General features: G+C 41.2%; 1 long non-coding RNA gene across 1 annotated transcript; it reads left to right on the plus strand.

Moving 5' to 3' along the window:
• Window positions 1–2,160: 2,160 nt before the first annotated feature.
• On the plus strand, window positions 2,161–3,274 carry LOC115160232 (uncharacterized). The gene is made up of 2 exons (XR_003869044.1): window positions 2,161–2,386; window positions 2,609–3,274. It is a non-coding gene; the product is annotated as an uncharacterized LOC115160232 (long non-coding RNA).
• Window positions 3,275–5,146: the final 1,872 nt, after the last annotated feature.

Raw genomic sequence — 5,146 nt, forward strand, 5'->3', positions numbered from 1 at the left:
TCCGAACATCACACCTGCGGGACAGGTACAGGATGGCAACAACAACTGCCCGAGTTACACCAGGAACGCACAATCTCTCCATCAGTGCTGACTGTCCACAATAGGCTGAGAGAGGCTGGACTGAGGGCTTATAGGCCTGTTGTAAGGCAGGTCCTCACCGGCAACAACGTCGCCTATGGGCACAAACCCACCGTCGCTGGACCAGACAGGACTGGCAAAAAGTGCTCTTCACTGACGAGTCGCGGTTTTGTCTCACCGGGGGTGATTGTCGGGTTCGCGTTTATCGTCGAAGGAATGACCATTACACCGAGGCCTGTATTCTGGAGCGGGATCGATTTGGAGGTGGAGGGTCCGTCATGGTCTGGGACAGTGTGTCACAGCATCATCAGACTGAGCTTGTCGTCATTGCAGGCAATCTCAACGCTGTGCGTTACAGGGAAGACATCCTGCTCCCTCATGTGGTACCCTTCCTGCAGGCTCATCCTGACATGACCCTCCAGCATGGCAATGCCACCAGCCATACTGCTCGTTCTGTGCGTGATTTCCTGCAAGACAGGAATGTCAGTGATCTGCCATGGCCAGCGAAGAGCCCGGATCTCAATCCCATTGAGCACGTCTGGGACATGCTGGATCGGAGGGTGAGGGCTAGGGCCATTCTCCCAGAAATGTCCAGGAACTTGCAGGTGCCATGGTGGAAGAGTGGGGAAACATCTCACAGCAAGAACTGGCAAATCTGGTGCAGTCCATGAGGAGGAGATGCACTGCAGTACTTAATGCAGCTGGTGGCCACACCAGATACTGACTGTTACTTTTGATTTGGACCCCCCTTTGTTCAGGGACACATTCAATTTCTGTTAGTCACATGTCTGTCTCAGTTGTTGAATCTTGTTATGTTCATACAAATATTTACACATGTTAAGTTTGCTGAAAATAAACGCAGTTGACAGTGAGGACGTTTCTTTTTTTACTGAGTTTATATAGGCTAGTGTACGGATGTTGCATTAATAGTCCAGCCTATTAATTCATTTCTAATTTACACATCTGTTTCTTTCTTGCGCAATTTATGCATCTCTGTTTGCAGCGCCACTGGCCTCTCTTCCGTTTAAAGCTCTTGAACCAGTAGCCTAGCCCAATGCGTTCCTAGAAATATATATATCTCAATATATCAATACATTGCTCTTGCTTGATGGATATAAAATAGGCTACAGCGTTCACAATGAACTGGCGGGAACGTTTGAATGGAGAGAGCTTCTTTGGTGTGATTGTGATCACATAGGCTGGTGGTTAAAATGCAATAAACGTGAAACCTCTTTCTCCCTCGCCCAGTTTTTATGTTTACAATTACATGTATTACGTCAGAATACCCAATGTTTAAATGTTTCCAATCAAATGTATTAACTAAACTTTAGAACGTTTTCCTATCGATCTAATTTGCATAAATATTGTGATTGGATAATAGCTGTGTGGGTTATATCAGGATCAAATCTCCTGATCTCTTCGAGCTCATTAATGATAGAATATTCATATTTGAAGATTGCTGAAAGGCAAGTCTCTTTGGCAAAGACAATGAGTGGCAAGAAGTGGGACGTTCGCTAAAGAGACTGGTATCATGTTAGCCATTTTGTTGCCGAGACTAAACAAGACCGCTGTGAAACAAGCAAGAATAACTAAGTACTTCCAGGTCACAGATTTTTGGAATCATTCAGAATAAAAGTCCCATCCTGTATACTTTGTAAATGAATAGTTAGGGCGTAAATGATGGAAAATGTGCACAATTATCAATATTTTATAGTAGTTATCATACAAAGAATAATTACAAGTATTTCTATAAGATATGTCATTCTAGCTCCAAATCCACAGAGGTTACACCCAGAGGAGCGTCGCGGCCCTTATTCGCCTTATTATGGAACGTCACAGTGATTGCGGCGATTTAGTCGCTATTGTGTTTGCTACGCTAGCGCATGGTAGAGGCGGGAGGCGAAAGCGGCACTTTAAGTTGAAAGTTTAATAGTTTTACACTGACAGAACCGCACAAAATACTAAACTCGATTAACAGGAGAAGCATTATATGTTCAGTACGAGGCTATCACAATAATTGTATCTAGAGCCAGTTTTTACAACAATTATGTTTTTGACACCAACCTCTACGTCTATCTGAATGTACCTGTGGAGCCCAATTCGACCTGCATCCGCATCCTAAAGAGACAGTCTTTGCGGCTCTGGCTCAAAGCGTTGTTCCTAAAGAAACCACCAAAACCTCCCTTTTGTGTGCTCCTACCACTTCTTTGACAAGAAGCCTACAGTGGAGCATCCTTACCCAGAAAAATGGTTTGGCCACGATGCTCCACTCGTGAAGAAGAGTCGGTCAGGCAGTCATCAGTGACAGGTAAGCCAAACGCTTGAGCAGTTTGCCTGCTCTCATTGTGTCTCCCTCTTGCATCTAAGCATAGTCTCATAATAGCACAATTTATTTCCTCTACAAATCAATACAATTCAATTGTATATATATATGATTATTAAATATTAAGAGCTTTCATGCAGTATGGTGTCTTATTGTACAGTTTTGTCAATTGACTTGTTTAACAAGCCATACTGATTTCTTAAACAGAAGACAGGCTCAAGTGTTCACCGAATTGAAAATGTGGATTGGCCAACAGAGAAGGAATGGATATGCCTTCAGAGAAGGATGCCCAAACCCAATGGGAAGACCCATCTCTAAGTGATCACAACTACAGCTCAGGTGATCATGTAAAGCCAACAGCACACTGACATGAAACAGAAACAATAACGCCTGGGGAAGGAACCAAAGGGCTGGTGGCCATTGCTCCTTTTGGTTTAGTGATGTACATCTCCTCAGCATATGGAGGTAGATGTAGCGACAAATATATAACATTGGATTCTAGGTCCCTGGAGTACCTCTGTCCAGGTGATGAGGTCATGGCTTCACAATCCGTGATCTGCTACACGAGAGGAAGGTCAAATGAACAATTCCTGCCTTCACAGAAAGAGGCGCACAGCTGTCAGAGGAGGACACCACATGTACAAGACGGATAACTAACGTGTGGAACGCGTAATTCAACGGCTCAAACGGTTTACAATCATCACAAACAGTACCAATCAACCTCTCATCTAAAATGGACAAAATACTTCGAATCTGCGCTGCTCTGTGTAACATGCGTGGTGATATCAATCATTTAGATGCTGAGTGAACTGACTAGTCAAATGCCATTTTCAATGTCGATTTCCCAATATGAATTAAAGTTGTCAAAAGTTACGTTAAATAAATGTCAATTCATTCTTTAACAACTCAACTTAATTATTTGTTTTACATACTTTTTAATAAAAAACAACTATAAAAACAATTTCCACAATACTGAGACTGTTTGTGCATTAAGTCTGGCTTTTTAACTGAAAAACAATGTGTTAACAGTAACTGCAAACAGGAGAGACATCTGACTACATACTTCTACAGAGCTGCATATATTTGTCACTCAGTGACAATCTGCCTGCCTGATGCTCCTCAACAATAAATGGCAGCATGTGTGTTCAGTAGAAGGCCTTCAACCTCAGGACAGCCTGAGGGCTCCCGAGTGGCGCAGCGGTTTAAGGGACTGCATCTCATTGCAAGAGGAGTCACTGCAGTCTCTGGTTTGAATCCATTCAGAATCACATCCGGCCATGATTGGGAGTCCCATAGGGCGGCGCACAATTGGCCCAGTGTCATCTGGGTTTGTCCAGGGTAGGCCGTCATTGTAAATAGGAATTTGTTCTTAACTGACTTGCCTAAAAATGTTAAGCCTGACTATTTTATCATTATGTGTCTAGATAAGGCAGTATTACGCACTTTCATCTATACAAGGAACGAAGAAAATAGGCTATAAACATCCATTACAAGACCAAATGTCCGAACTGAATTTGGTTAAAGGGCGTTTATGTACTCTGCGCCATCGGCTTGGAACGCCTTACAAAATACTTTTAAACTGGAAGAACCGATTGGTATTTTTAAATCACTGATGAAGGATTTTGAGGCTGATTCCCTGACCTGTCAATGTTTTTAATTTGCTGTTTTACGATTTTGTTATACTCTTGTGAATTCTATGGTTTTTACTCGATTACTTGTAGTTTTTCATGTTGTCTGTCTGTAATTGTGTAATGACTTGGTGCTTCCTTTCTTGGCCAGGACGCTCTTGAAAAAGTTATTTCAAATCTCAATGAGCCCTTCCTGGTTAAATAAAGGTTAAATAAAAAAGTAATGCGGAGATTGGTCATATCATCTAAGAACTCTATCATAATGTTAGCCTATGGATTATAGTAACTGTCACCACAACACATGTAGGCTGCTTGTATGCTGTAATCGCTTATGTTAAGCAATGTTAGACTTAGAAATGCAAGTGGCTTTGCTTATTAGCCTACCTTCCACAAAATTGAGGCTGCATGACTTTCCAAGGCCAGCGATGCAAGCGCATCCAGCCGTCTCTACTGATCCGTTGTTGGATACAAGTACACAAGCAGGTAAGAGCTGGTAAACTGAGCTGCTTGATTGGCTGAGCTGAACATCGGCCTTCAAAAATACCAATCGCTTTCCCTCCTGGTGAAGTCGTTTGTGTGTTCCCAAATGTGAGCCATGTTTTGTTTTTGTTTATTTGTAAGTACTCCTGAATAGAATGCGACACAATGTAAAGGTAATTGTGTACGCTGGTGTAGTATGTCCAATATGAAAAATGTACTGAACATTGTGCGATACCAACAATGGGCTAATTAACAATGGGGATTTAAAAGTGTTTTCTAAAGTTGATTATTATAATATTACTATTGTTATTATTAGTATTAATAGTAGCATTATAACATTTTTATTTTTTTATTTGTATTACTGTTACAGTGATAACTATCTGGTAATCATTACTTTTAATGTTAACATTGTCAATTATATAATGTTATTTGTGCTATAAAGGCGATTCACTTTATAACTTTTTTTTATATTGGTAATTAAACAACATTATACGTCTGCTAACATTTCCTTATAAAATGTTAAGATTTTCGGCCATTTGAATTATTTTTCACAATCTTCATTGCGGAACTTTTATTTTGAAGGAAAATCGCCGAGGTCACAGCCTTATTCTGGCTAGGTCTTGCTTATTCTCGCTAG

Source organism: Salmo trutta, chromosome 23, assembly GCF_901001165.1.
Source record: "Salmo trutta chromosome 23, fSalTru1.1, whole genome shotgun sequence".
Classification (NCBI taxonomy): domain Eukaryota; kingdom Metazoa; phylum Chordata; class Actinopteri; order Salmoniformes; family Salmonidae; genus Salmo; species Salmo trutta.